At 38.5% G+C, this 15,699-nt stretch overlaps 1 protein-coding gene across 3 annotated transcripts in view; it reads right to left on the bottom strand.

Moving 5' to 3' along the window:
• Positions 1 to 15,699, bottom strand: part of PLCL1 (phospholipase C like 1 (inactive)) — a 365,254-nt gene that overhangs the window by 197,653 nt on the left and 151,902 nt on the right. The gene's annotated exons all lie outside the window — the stretch shown is intronic.

The raw sequence follows: 15,699 nt of genomic DNA, 5'->3' as shown, positions 1-15,699 counted from the left end.
TCTCTGCCCCCAAAAGTTAGAATCTAGTCAAAGGACATAACATAAAGAATATGTATGTAAGAAACAACAGTAACACAAAGGAATAATCATAATGTTTGAGTTTCAATATTCTAGCAGAGTTAAAGGAAAGAAAGATTACTTTAATGGAAGTGAATTAGAAAGAATGAATGAATTTAAGGGTTTTTGAGAAGGCCTGGACAGTCAAGCTTGACTTGATTATAAGATGGAAGGAAGCCAATATATAAAGAAGTAGCACAAGCAAATGTCTGTGGAAGAAAAAAACAGAACAACCAAGTAAAGCAAGTAGTCAAATCCACTAGGACACAGAGTACTGGCTGGAGAGTTATGGTGGACAAGGCTGGAATCCCACCTGACTATCAAGGATCTTCATTGCTAAGCTACAGTGTTTGGGTTTTATTTGCTAGACAGTAGGAAGCCACTTAAGGCTTTAATCTGATTATAGCTGGTTTGCTCTATGTGATACAAAGTAGTATTTAGAAAAGGGTGAGAGCCAGAAGAAAAGCAACGTGACTCCTACAATAATCCAGAAGAGTGAATGATATATACCCAAATTAAAGTAATGAGTATAGGCATGGGGAGGAAAAGATTAATGGAAGTAATATCTGTTCCTAAAATGTAGAATGTTCTGATTTTAATTAGCATATACACCTAGAAAATGAACATATATGTTATGAAAATGAAGGAAAAGATTAATGGAAGTAATATCTGTTCCTAAAATGTAGAATGTTCTGATTTTAGTTAGCATATACACCTAGAAAATGAACATATATGTTATGAAAATATATATATATATATATATATTCCCATAGGAATTAGAAACTGTTCCCAATTTTAGTATAGTAATTCTTGACATACCATTCCCAAATCCTTAAGAGATTTCTCAAATGTTTCTTCTCAGAGAGAAAATTTCTTTCAATACTTTTTTATCCTCTAAATTAAAATAAATCACCATTATCACCTGTCAAAAGCTCTTCCATTATTGCCATATAGAAGGACAAAGGAACAGTGCACACTGCAGACTACCAAAAACAGTTCCTGCCATTAATGAACTTAAACATGAAATTCATAGAAGTCTGGAGGTGCTATCACTTACAAAGCTCCTCCTTTCTGAATGTAATCATACTTTAGCCAAAAAATTTCTCTAAAGCTTTTATTCCCAAGATGCACACATATTACATGATGCCACAGAATAATTGTAAATTACCACATAGTTCTTGACACCCACTATGATGATTGTTCATTAAAGAAACCACAGATGTCAAAATGATAAAGATTAAAAATCTCTCCCCATCATTTTGAAGGAAAGAGGGGGCAAGCCATCTGAGAAACTAAGTTGAGACTCTCTGCAGGCCTTCCTGACTTCAATTTCTATCCCAACACAGTGAACAACATAATTTGTGGTGTTTTATTCTACTTCCAAAAAGCTTTGTGATCAGACACCAGAAAACAAATCTCTAGTTCTCCAGCATTAGAAAATTCCAGCTTTTCAGTTGGAATGAAACCTGCAGATCATTTCTCTCAGTCACCTCATTCTAAGGTCTAAAAATGAGGATCAAGGTCCTACAGCTGGTATGGCAAAGCTCTCTCACAGGCCTTCAATTCTAACTATTCGTACCCAAATGATGGGGTACCAGCCCCAGTGCATATACTGGGACACAAGGCAGAAAAATAAAAGACCAGCCACATACACACAGAGCAAGATAGCTTTTTTGTCCCCTCATGGAGTTGTGTACTAGTTCTAGGTTGTGGACCAGTCAAGATTCACGCAGATATATCCTACTATGACATTGGTGTCTACTTAGGAAATTAGCAAAAATGGGACAACATTAGAAAAAAAAACAAACCAACTCTGGAATACACAAAGTACTATTAAAAACACTTAGAAAATATAATAAAACACTTAGAAAAGACTTTGATCCTTATAGATCTAATTGAATTTAGTAGGAAAGTATCAGTACATCAATCCAGATGCCTCTAAAATGGAGTTAGTGGTGGGGCACCTGGGTGGCTCAGTTGGTTAAGCATCTGCCTTCAGCTCAGGTCATGATTCCAGAGTCCTGGGATAGAGTCCTGCATTGGGCTCCCTACTACCAGGGAGTCTGCTTCTCCCTCTCCTTCTGCCCATCCCCCTGCTTATGCTCTGTCTCTCCCTCTCTCTCAAATAAATAAAGTCTTTTTAAAAAATAAAATAAAATGGAGTTAGTGGTGAAATGCTGATCATTGATATATTAACATATTAAGCAAGTGTATAATTCTGGTCCATTTATAACTTTCAGGTATGAAATGCCTCTAGGAATTAGAATCAAAAGAAATTATTAAGAAACCCATAAATTCTGTCAGTAACTCAATCACCATAAGGTACTACCTAATAATTCTCAATAACCCAAGGAATTAACCTCTGATCAAAATAGGAGATAATCAACCTGCACTCAGTGTGTGTGTAGGATTTAGTGATTCTTACTTGATATCAAGACTCTTCCAGGGGCATCTGGGTGGCTCAGATGGTTGAGCATCTGCTTTCAGCTCAGGTCATGATCTCAGGGTCCTGGGATCGAGCTTCACGTCGGGCTCCCCCCTCAGCGGGGAGACTGCTTCTCCCTCTCTCCCTGCCTCTCCCCCTGCTTGTGCTCTCTTGTGCTCTCTCTCTCTCAAATGAATAAATAAAATCTTAAAAAAAAAAAAAAAAGACTCCTTCATAGCTGGGTTAGATCATGATCAATGCAAGCTGCCAGAGGCCTTCTTCTCCCTTGGGATTACCACGGCAACCACTGCCCACTCCCCACCTAAAAAGGCAGGTAAGGAGGTAACTCTACAGACAAGGAGCCCAATATGAAAACACAACATTGGTGGGTGTCTTCTGAGTTATGCCCTCTTATTAAATGGACGACCTTAGCTAAGCTGCTTAACTTCTCTGTACTCAGTTTTCCTCTCCTATAAAATAACACTGTTCCGAAGATTGCATTCAATGAGATAAAGTGTGCGAAAGCACCAGCAGTATCTAGCACATGGCAGTTCTCTACAAATGGTACATATTATTATACTATGTGGAAATATGACTCATTCCCATAAAAGCAATAATGTAGGATCCACATCAGAATACATATAAGATATAAAATACTATTTACCAAGAGGGGTCATGCTCTATGAGAGGCTCATCACTAGGAAGAATTTCAGCATTGATAAATTTAATGGCTTCTCCTACTGATAATTGGGTGCTGCTTCCACAAAAAAAAGTCATTTCTCCCCTTTTCTTACTATCATACCTTAAATCCACAAGTAGCTTGCTCCAGTGAATTAAAAGGTAAGCACTAACTGGAAGCGGAAACAAAATAAGCCATTATCAATGAATTTCACTTAAGCAGAGAGTAGTTTATCACATTCTTTGGCTCATCAGCAAGAAAGTATGGACTTAGAGCTGGGAAGGTTTAAGACAGGACATAAACTTTCACTACTTGACTATATTGCCAATAAGGAGCCTCAAGGGTATACTCCAAGGCTGTCCTGACTCATGCTTCAGAAAGGACCTATTTGCTCAGGCAGGAAACACAGTGATAGGGTCCAATCAGTCCCAGTAAACTGATCATGAACACTCACCACACAGAATGAGTTCGGACAACTGTCCTAACCAACCAAAAGAGACTGATTAGTCTTTAAGTCTCTTGATTGGCCTTGTGGACCGTTAAATATTTATCAGAAAACAATCAATCACTTAATCAATGGGACTTCTACCAACCCAAGTCCATGTCCCTCAGTCATATCCAACAACCAACCAGTTCAGAGGGTTAAAAACCTCAGTTACTTTGATGCCAACCTGCCAGCCTTTAATAAAACATCTTTCCTACATACAGTGCCCGTATGTTCATCAGGATTCTTTTTGCTAAGTGACAAAAACCAAAGTTAGATCAGCTTAAGCAGAGTAAAAATATATAGGAAGCATACTAAAGTATCTACGTTATTAAGGGACTGAACACTCAAACTGCAAGAAGTATACTTCTCTCCACAGTCTGACCCTTTCACTGTAGATTGGTTTCCTTTTTGGGGCAGCAAACCTAGTTATCAGAAGCTCCCGGGTTTCACACATTATAAATTCCCCCAGCCCAAAGGAAATTTTTCCTAATTCATTTGAAAATCTCAGGGGAAGGACCAGCTTGAGTCAGATGCTCACTATTGACCAGTCCACTGTGGCCCACTGTGGTGACAAGAGAAATGATGGAGTAGGAAAGAGTCATATAAAGAATGAAGCAGTGCCCACTGGAAGCTTGAGCCATTCCCAAAGGTAAGGAGGCACTGTTCCCAAAAGAAAGCAAAGGATAGTGCTGGATAGACAACAAAGGCAATCCACTATAGGTATTTATATGCAATTTTTATTTTAAAATCAGCATGGTGTGAAAACATATATGTTTGTTCATTTTGTAACTAAACCTTCACCAAATTTAACCACAAATTGTATAGCCTTTCAAGTCAGGTACCCTATTGTATCCCTGATCTCCTCAGGCCACTATTTCCACTATTGCCACCTCTAGACTCTTAGCTGAAACACAATGAACCTCCTAAGTAGCAAATTCTACAGGAAGAAATGCATTTACAATGATTTCACAACCATGCTTCTCTTGTCTAAAGCAGCCCTTAGGCAAGAATTATTTTCTTGTTATTCTAGGTGTCTAATTTTGACCTCAGATAACCTAAGAAGTTTTTGCAAGGCAATTTTATTACTGGAAACAATTTCATTATAGGAGAATATTAAGCAACTGGTAGAGTGAAGTCAAAAGGTCAGTATGCACATATAAACCACTTTCCTAGTTTACAATTCTGCCTGCTTATATTTAGCAAATTCTGAAGTAGCAAAATAGACTCAGTAGAAATATTAAAATATTTTTAAATTATCTTATGTTAGCATTTTTAATTATTTCCTCCAGAAACATATGTGCTGACTTTGATATTTGCAGTACACAAAATATTTTCAAGGCACTGGTTCTGGGGTTTACAAGATGGCTAATAATGAATCTTTTGTTGTCTTCTTCCTCTCTTAAGTGAAATGATCTCTTAATATCATTTGATATGCCATAAATCCTTACCTGTTTAAATCCATGTGATCGTGGTATACATGATCTTTGGAAAACAAATGTCTACCCATAGTCACATTCAGGTAAACAATTTCCAGAACATTAATCATGTCTGATCTCCCTTCCTGAGTGATCAGAGGTCTTCCAGGTTCAGGTGCTGGACAGGGTACAATAGTTCCCTACCCAGGTATAGAACTGAAGAATTGATCTCCCACAAAGCCACAGGAGCAAGGGAAGGAGAATCAGATCCAAAACAAAGGGAGATCAGACAAAGGACACTGCACTAGTTAGAGAAGCAGACAGTGAAAAAACTCATGAGTCAGGAGCATGGGTTTAATGCAACATCTAGTAAAGCTGAAGAAGAGCCACTGGGGCCCAAATTACTTTAAAAGAGCAAGAACCCTAGATTTTTCAAGAGAAATCATCTTTGCTATCCAAAATTCTACAACTCAATAGTCACCTGGGGTCTGGGTCTCCCACCAAAGCCCTGCCCAAAATTTCTGAGGATTCCTTAGGTGTGTAGAGGATAAGGATGGGGCAGAACTTGCATTCTCAAGGTCAGTTCAACTCCTACTTCCACAGCTTTGTCTGTCCTCCACCATTTGACCCAATGCCAAACTCAAGCTTTATTGAGGTCCCCATCCATTACCCCACTCACATAAAGCTTCCATGAAGATGAGAGACTTTGTCAATTATTTAAAGAGAGATATAAAAGGAGTATATACAAGAGCAAAGCAAACAATTTCAAATCAAACACTGAGCATCTCTTCTTAACTTATCTTTTGGCCATCCTACCACTGGATTATTTCCACAGGTCCCTTCACCCAGCTTTGCAGCATCTGCAAGCTTCTCTCTCCTCTCTTTCTCTGTTTACCTCTTTGGAAAGAGCACAACAAACTCCCCTCCTTATGGCAGGATGTCAACTTACCTCTTCTCCCCTGCGACCTTGGGTCTAGCCTCCAACATGTTCCTCTGTTTCACTTTGTGCCCCTAAGTGAATTTTCAAGCTGTTTTTACAAATAGAGCTTTTCCCTCCCTTCAGAACTTGGATGATAGTTGTTAAGATTTGGATTTAACTACTAATTCCCATTTCACAAGACTGAAGTGGAATCATTTGTCCCTAAATGGAGCTAATAAGGAGAAATGAGTTTGGGTATCTCTCCACTCCATGATTTAGGGACAGTGCAGCCTGAACTAAGGAGTGACTCCACATGATCATTCATAAGTTTGGGCATCTGAGTACAGTCTGGCAACCATTCTCAGCTTCTTCTCTGATCTCTCTAGTTGTGGGAACTGACTCTCCTTTTCAGAAATAAATTCTGACTTTTGGTTCATCAGAAAAGGTACATATAGGCAAATATTGATCATCTTTGAAATCTCAGGTAAGTCCCCTATGATCCCACATTCCACATTGCACCAAGCTGGCTTATAAGAACTCTGGCCCCTGAAACCTCTCCTCACCCTGGCATACAGAGAAGCAGGAGAACTTTCTATGAAGGCAGGTTCCAAATCTGGTCTGATTCTGCTAAAACCACAGATGACACTGGCTCATGAGAAAAAGCAAAAAGGCAAACATGACATGGAACTAGAAATCCAGACAGGTCTTGGGAGATCCAATTTACTATCCCTCTGCCTTGGGTATCACAAGGAATTCAACACAAGTTACACCAAAAGCCTTCTACCCTTTTGGATTCATTGACCAGTTAAATCTTTTATGATAATCTAATTGGGACATAATCTTTAGCCACCGGATATTTGTTATTCCCTACATAATGTAATCTGAATACAAATCACCCAAGAAAATGATAAATAGGCTTGATATATAGAAGTCCCCAGTTCACTCATCATTCATTGATTAACTCAACAAATGTTTATTGAGGGCCTACCATATGCCCACCAGCTCAAGCTCACAGGTTTTCTAGAAAGCTCTTGCCATGATTGTGTTCACCCATTTAAAAAGCCACACACTTACAGAAGAGGTTACTGTTTCCAAGATGCATGTGAAATCTACATGAACAATACTCCTTTCCTAGCCAGCTATCATAACAGGCCTGTCAAAGGAGCAAGGCATGGGTTTATCCTCATTCCCACTTTCTTTCCCTAAAACACATCTGGTTCTTCACTGTTCTTAAAGGCATCTTTGAGTTAACAAAACCAAAATAAAAGCTTTTTTATTTTTCCCCAAAACTGTTTCTATCCTAATGTTCACAGTTAATGGTGTCACCTTTCACCCAGTTGAAAGGTAGCCTTACAATCACAGTTGATGCTCCCTCTCTCTCACTTCTCATATCCAATCCACCAGCAAGTCTCTTTTGTTCTACCCAAAATCCCATCCACCATCCTGCAACCCATTTTTCACCATACCCACCACTACTGCCTAAACAAAGCCAACAACACTTTTAACCTAGACAATTGTAACATTTTCTAACTGGTGTCCCCATTCACTCTTAACCCCTTACAAAATCCATTCTAGCATCTAGAAACTAAACCCACATATGTCTTCTACTTCTCAATGGCTTCCCATCACACTTGAAATAAAATCTTTACGCAGTTACAAAGGGCCTGTATCCATCATTCTCAGTTTTGGCTGCTCATCAGAAACACATAAAGAGCTTTTAAAAATACCTAAGTGCCATCCAGATTAATTAAATCAAAGTCTCTGGAGGTGGACTCCAGCACTGGTTTGTTGTTGTGCTATTGTTGTGGTTGTTTTAAAGTGTGCTTTCAGAGTAGGGGACCCCTGCTCTCCATGTCTTCCTCTCTGAGTTCATCTCTTGCCCCATCCCCTCCATTCATTACTAGCCTCACTAGCCACTCTGAAGGCTTTCTTCAAACCACAGTTTCTCTGCTTTACCTGTAAAGCTCTTCATTCTCACCCTCCACCCCCCACCCCCCACCACTGACCATCTTCATCTCACTGGTTCCTTCTCATCATTCAGGTCTCTACCCAAATACATTACCTCTTTGGAGGCGTTCTGGGGCCACCTAATAATCTACACCAGTGGTTCTCAAGGTGTAGTCTCTACAGCAGCAGCAACACCCGACAACTTTTTAAAAATGTACATTTGTGGGCGCCTGGGTGGCTCAGTTGGTTAAGCAACTGCCTTCGGCTCGGGTCATGATCCTGGAGTCCCAGGATCGAGTCCCGCATCGGGCTCCCTGCTCGGCAGGGAGTCTGCTTCTCCCTCTGACCCTCCTCCCTCTCATGCTCTCTGTCTCTCATTCTCTCTCTCTCAAATAAATAAATAAAATCTTTAAAAAAAAAAAAAGGTACATTTGCAGGACTCACACCAGGCCCTTATTAAATCAGGGGCCCTGAGGGAGAGAGCACAGGAATCTTAATGTTTTAATGAGTCCTACAGGTGATTCTGATGCACACTAAAGTTTGAGAAGCACTATTGTGTGTGTGTGTGTGTGTATGTAATGCGTGTACATATGTATATATTTATCTGACTACCTCTACCCTTCTACTCTTTTTTTTCTAAGATTTATTTATCTGACAGAGAGAGAGAGAGAGCACAAGCAGGGAGAGGCAGAGGGAGAGGGAGAAGCAGGCTCCTCACTGAGCAAGGAGCCCGATGCGGGGCTCAATCCCAGGACCCTGGAATCATGACCTGAGCCGAAGGCAGACACTTAATAACTGAGCCACCCAGGTGCCCCCACCCTTCTACTCTTTATTACCTGACTTTACCTTCTTCACAGCAGCCATCTGAAATTTTTATTTAATTTTTTTAATTGTCTGTCCCTCCCCCCACCCAGAATAAGCTCCCTGGAAACCTATGTTCACTCTTACATGCCCAATGATTAGAGTAGTATCTGACACATAGTAAGTACTCAGTAAATATTTATGAATAAGTGAACCCACAAACAAACCAATTTAGTCCCTTTCTCCCCCAGAAGCTCTAAGGGTTTGGTTTGGTTTGTTTCCCTCTAGAGTCAGGGCCCCTGAGGAAGATGTATACAGGGATCTACAGCAGAAGGTCTCAGAAAACAATATCAAAATCAAACCAAATGGCCATACACCAGGCAACTCTAGCTCTTCAGAAGGGAGTTTTTTTTAAATGTTGAACATGCTTGGCTCATATGAATGTGAAGTAATTGCTATATGTGACTAATGCACAGCTGGAAGGCCTCATTAAATCTCAGGTAGCCTGCCAAGGTATTTTTCCAAGGAAACAAAAAGGCAAGGAAAGAGCACTCAAGAAGGTATACGAAAGCAGAGATAAGGAGGGGGTTGGGCACTCAGGTCGGAAGCCAAAATAATCCCACCCCCAAAGGATATTCTCCCTTGACTCAGGACCCTGGAAATGGTGGTTTTCTGTTCATACGTGTGTCTCCTCCCACTCTACCCATACCACCGTTCCCAATAAATGAAAAGTATCTTTTGTTTGATTTAAATTTCTTTAAATTTTAGTGACGAACTTTGCAGATCTTTACATTTGTAACATCTTTTTCTGTGAATGGCCTGTTCGTGTAGTGTTCTTTTAGGCTGTTTGCCATTTTCCAGTTAATTGGCAATTAAATTTACTCTTATGTATCATATGTGCTGTCATTATTTTCCCTACTTTGCATTTCACTCTTGACTTTGTTTTGATGATTCCTCCCTCAGTCACAACTTAAATTTTTATTTAGTAAAATGTACCCATCTTTTGTGTTAATGTTTCTGATTTTATGTCAATAAATAGAAAGGCTTCCTCTACATCTAATACACTGAAATATTCACCCATACCTCCTATCCGTACTTCTGTGGCTCTATTTTTTTTTTTTTTTTTTTAGGTTTAACTCTTTCATCCATTTGGAGTTTATTTTGGTGTGAAGAATGAGGAAAGGTTCTGGGGCACCTGGGGGGCTCAGTCAGTTAAGCATCTGCCTTTGGCTCTGGTCATGATCTCAGGGTCCTAGAATCGAGCCCTAAGTCTGCTTCTCCTTCTCCCTTTGTTCCTCCCTACTGCTCATGCTCTCACTCTCTCTCTCTCAAATAAATAAATAAAATCTTTTAAAGAATTTAAAAATTTTAAAAAAGAACGAGGAAAGGTTCTAATATTATTTTTTTGTCCAAATAATAAGTCCATTTAGGAAACCCTATAACCTCAGCATTTAGCACAGTAAAACTGTACATAGTTGGTGTTGAATTTCTATCTACCAAATTATTGGAAGGGTGATGAAGCTACAAAAGAACTATGGATCACACACAAAAACAGATTCCAGTAAAACATGTGGGTATTATGACTTTAATGTGACATTAATACATATTGATGTATATTTTAATAAGTAGACAAGTATTAATCAATGCAAATTTGGTTATTACTAATGCCAATTGCAACAGTAACAATAACTACTGTTTATCAAGCACTTACTATGCTTCACACACTGTAAGTGCCTTAAATATGTTAACTTACTCAATCCTCAAAATATGAGGAGTTTCTATTCCTATCTTAATTTTACAGATGAGAATACTGAGGCATCAAGAGATGAAGAAACTTGCTCAAAGTCCCATGACTAGCATCTGGCAGATTAACACCCTGAGATAGAAGCACTGAGAATTCTATGCTTTAACCACTATGTTATCCTGTCTTGTAGATCATTGTTGACCAAAAATAGAAAAAAAACAACAGGATGTTTTTGCTATTAACATCTAAAAGGTGTACACATTTTATTAGGACATTCTATGTTTCTAATTCTGTATTTCTAATCTGAAAATTGAAATGATATGCCCCTATCCCCACCCTCACCCAATCTCCCTCCAAAATTACCTTCCTCAGAACTCAATATTACCTTTGGCTACAATATCTGATAAAGGACCTATGAGGGTCCAACACAAGGTAACTCAACACTTGAACTATATCTCCCCTTACCCATATTCCTTCACATCTTTTAAGTTCAAAATCCCACCACAAATTGCTGCAATTTCCAAGCACGCCCTGATCTGAAATGTATGTACTACAGAGCTGCACTGAATAATCTGGTCTATGTAGCAAAGTCAAAAATTCCTTCTCAGAATCTTATGCTATAAGTTAGGTTTTTAAAGATTTGGACAAGATTATTCAAAATATTATTAACAACAACAGGTGTCATTTTGTAACTCTAGCTTTTATTTAGAAAAATGAGTAGAACCTTTGGTATCATGATGGCAACATAAAGGTCTTTTTGCTCCCTTCTGCTCTCAAAATTCTGAAACCACAAAGATGACAGGAAACAAAAACACAAACTCCAACTTCAGTGAAATGAAGAAGTGACTATAATCCAACATTTGAAGATGGAAAGCAGATGGAGGGAACATTTTAGCAGAGAGGAGAAAAATCAAGCCAATGACTACAAGAAGCAAGCCAATTTGCCCCTGGAAATGCTTACGAAATGGAGATGCTGGGTACTTTGGAAGATGAAAGTAAGGGCAGTTGCTAAAATGAAGGGATTTTTAGACTCTTTCAATCACTGGTGGGCTGCAGCTGGTTTGTACCAGCTTGCAAGGGTGAACTCTGCAGTGACCTCACATTGGTAGCTTGAAATCAACTATAAGATGAATATTTGGAGAAGGTGGCAAATGCTACAAATCAGAGTTTTGTTTTGTTTTGAATTTTTTAGAGAGCTAGTTGTTAAACATTTACCAGCACATCACAGCTCCCAAGTCCTAACCTTCAGCACCCACTAGAAATCTGAGGTTTATTTTCCAGAGAAAGTAAATGACAGAGGTTTCAGACTCAGGCACAGCAGTCACGAAAGAGGGCAAGTGAAAGGTACAATGCTGAAAACAAGCGCAATATGTGAAAATCTGTACAATGATCACAGAAATTGCCTTCAGGTTGCATTCCCCTTGTCAAGAGATTGGGGATCCTTCTCTGGTGAAACTAAACTGCCCAAGAGAAAAGGCTTAGGTATAACGATATTTTGTGGGTGGGCAGGCCCCTCAAAAAAAGATCTAGCTAACTTCTCTGATCAACTTGCGGTGAATTAGTCCATTTAGACATGCAAAGTCTACAAAATTCATTTCCCAAACACACTTTTTCAAGAAGCCACTACAAGTTATGCCTTAACCAAAACCAAAAAATAAACTAAAAAGGAATAGGACATGGATTTAGAAAACAAAGAGAGAGGCAGTGGGCCCTCCCAGAGTAACAGCTGTGCCTCAGGCCCTGTGAACACAGTGCACACAGGGGCAGGAGGCAGAGGACTCTAAGAAGCAGGAAAAAAGGGGAGTTGGTAAATTATCTGGCTGCTTGAGCATACAGAATACTGTACTGGAGATATTTTGCAGAACTGTTAGAGGACATTGGAAGACATAGCATTCCAAAAACATTAAAGGGAAAAAATGAGGCAATTATTAACTCCAGCTAAAAATAACAACAAAAATAAGAAAAGAAATGCAGTCACACAAGAGATCACTCAACTGTGGAAAGCACTGACATAGTCATAAGAAGATACTGGGAAAAGATATAACTAAAAATTTAGACATAATAAATTATATAAGGAAGAAGTAAAGTTTTTAACTTTACTACATAAACCAAATTATTTAGTGCAGTTTTGTTTCATTTCAAATCATTTCAAATCAGAGCATGCTTGGAAACAACAGCAATTTATGTGGGATTTTGAACTTAAAGATGAGGTATAAGTAAGTAAAGATCCTCATATAGCCTAATAGAAAGTAAAAATGATTAATCAAGAGGCATATTATTTTCAAATAAGGAAGTAAATGTCAGAACAAGTAGCTAAAAACATTGAAGTGGTTCTTCTAGTAAGTGAAACAAGGCAGTAAGAGAAGAGAAAAAAGAAGTGTTTTTTGTCATATGCTCTATAAAAATATTTGATTTAATAATTTTCATATAATACTGTCACCATAATTGTTTAATTTAAATAATTAAGAAATAAAGGAATAAAGAAAAATAAAAGTTTATAAATTACGGGCAACTCCAGCAAATGTGGCAGTTATTCTGATATTCTAGTAATAATGGGATTCCTGCATTGTTACAAGAAAAATTTCCAAATCAGGAGAGATCTGTTTAAAACATCTTGCAGTAAACCATCCGAGTATCCATCATCAGGTACTATAGTCAAAGCCTTAGTTATGGATCATTAGACAAGAGTACTTGTGATGACGATGTCAAGGATAAATTAGGACAGACTTATCTTCCAATCTTATCTTTTGGAGGAAGCCACAATCTTTTTTTGGGACAACCATACTTACTCATCAAATGTTCATAATAGATAAAATTTATGTATCCTTTTTGTATTTCCAATTTCATTTTCTAAAGAAGATAGAAAAATTTTTTTCTCTTTATAGTTTTCTTCATACTTTTTATTTCCTGCTTTGAAATGCCAATCTAACTTCTAGAAAAGAAAATTGATTTCATAATTACTGAGGCGGGGGGAGGTTTAGAGTGGTAAAAACAAGAGGCCCAAAGCTTAGTGGTAAGGAAGAAATACATCATTCTTTCTGGAATTTTGGTAGGGAAAAGACTAAGAAACTCAATGAATGGTATCAGGGGTTATGCGGGGAAGAATTTTCCAGATAGGGAAAATCTGTGTTGTACAAAGACAAAGAGAAATGATGCAATTAAGAAAGGAAAGAAAGAAAGAAAGAAAGAAAGAAAGAAAGAAAGAAAGAAAGAAAGAAAGAAAGAAAGAAAGAAAGAAAGAGAGAGAGAGAGAAAGAAAGAAAGAAAAAGAAAGAAAGAAAGAAAGAAAGAAAGAAAGAAAGAAAGAAAGAAAGAAAGAAAGAAAGAGAAAAGGGAAGGGAAAGAAAGGAAAGGAAAGAAGGAAAGGAAAGGAAAGGAAAGGAAAGGAAAGGAAAGGAAAGGAAAGGAAAGGAAAGGAAAGGAAAGGAAAGGAAAGGAAAGGAAAGGAAAGGAAAGGGAAAAAAGACGTTAGATGGTGGTATGAAGGGAAATTAAAGATGAAAATGGATAGGGGCACCTGGGTGACTCAGTCGGTTAAGCGTTTGACTTCAGCTTAGGTCATGATTTCAGGCTCCTGGGATCAAGCCTCGCTTCTGGCTCCCTGCTCAGCAAGGCGTCTGCTTGTCCCTCTCCCTCTGCCTCTCCCCCTCCTCCTGCTCTTGCGCTCCCTCTCTCTCTTTCTCAAAAAAATAAATAAAATCTTTAAAAAAAGGATGAAAATGGATAAACTGAAAAGCAAAAGTAGAGGTATCTATGCTTATTGATATACTTAGATCTAATTTAATCTCAGCCCTTGGAATTCTTGTAGTTCCAGCAAGACATGGGTACCCCACAACTTTAGAAAGTGACTATGTACTGCACATTTGTAATAATAGTTGAAGTTTTTTCTTGTTTGTTTTGTTTTACTTAAAAGCTCACTTCCTGGGACGCCTAGGTGGCTCAGTTGTTTAAGCGTCTGCCTTCGGCTCAGGTCATGATCCCAGGGTCCTGAGATGGAGCCCTGAGTCAGGATCCCTGCCCAGTGAGGAGCCTGCTTCTCCCTCTCCCTCTGCCCCCACCCCCCTGCTCCTGCTTGCTCTCTCTCACTCTCTTTCTCTCAAATAAATAAAATCTTTAAAAAAAAAAAAAAAGCTCACTTCCTCAGATCTCTGTCAGAAATCAACAGAGAAAGGACAAATAAAAATCAACTATGCGGGACACCTGGGTGGCTCAGTCGGTTAAGCGTCTGCCTTCAGCTCAGGTCATGATCCCAGGGTCCTGGGATCGAGTCCCGCATCGGGGTCCCTGCTCCGCGGGGAGCCTGCTTCTCCCTCTGCCTCTGTCTCTCTCTCTGTCTCTCATGAATAAATAAATAAAATCTTTAAAAAAAAAAAATCAACTACGCTCCTGGAACAGTATACTTATATAGTTCAAATGATGTTTTTGTGATCTTAAATACTGCTTCTAAAGCTACATAATTCAGTCAAAATAGAAATTATAGTATTTAAAAACAACTGTCAAAAAAACCTGAAACCAAAAATATTATTAAGGCACAATGGGAAAGACAGTGTAATATAGCATGAAAGAAATGGTCTTTTATCAATGAAACAATAATATTGTTTCCTCACCTAAGTGCAGCCTTCTTTTAAGCCCAGAGAGTGAAGTAACATACACATAATCAGTTAAAGCAAGTTACAAAGGCAGCTGATCCATGACTTCATAAAATAATCTCTGTCACAGTACTGCATTCTGGGAAGGAGCCAGCTGTTGTCAAGCTGTAATGAAAAATGCCAGATAAGTGGCTTCACTTCAAAACACAGTAATTGGCCTGATGAAATCAATGAATTTCCATCAGATTTTGATATCATCTGGAAAGGAAAATCCAGCCTCCTCCCGAAAGCTGAAAAACATCATTTCTTTAATCAAGAAATTTCCTCCCTAGGAATAGGCAAAAGGGATTAAGAGGTACAAGCTTCCGGTTATAAAATAAATAAGTCCCAGAGATGAAAATACAGCATTGGGAATATAGTCAATAATATTTTAATAACATTGTATGGTGACAGTGGGGACTACACTTATCATGGTGAGCCTGAGCAATGTACAGAATTGTCAAATCACTATGTTGTACACCTGAAACTAATATAACACTGTATGTCAACTATACTTCAATTAAAAAAATTTTTTAATAAACTTTGTATTTGCTGAAAGGGAAATTCTGTGATCTAAAAAAGAATAAAGTAAAAAAG

The sequence above is a fragment of the Mirounga angustirostris genome, unplaced genomic scaffold (genome assembly GCF_029215605.1).
Source record: "Mirounga angustirostris isolate CCGP_5_RB_7025 unplaced genomic scaffold, mMirAng1.0.hap1 SCAF_3, whole genome shotgun sequence".
Lineage (NCBI taxonomy): Eukaryota > Metazoa > Chordata > Mammalia > Carnivora > Phocidae > Mirounga > Mirounga angustirostris.
This window is presented reverse-complemented; position numbering and strand designations above follow the sequence as displayed.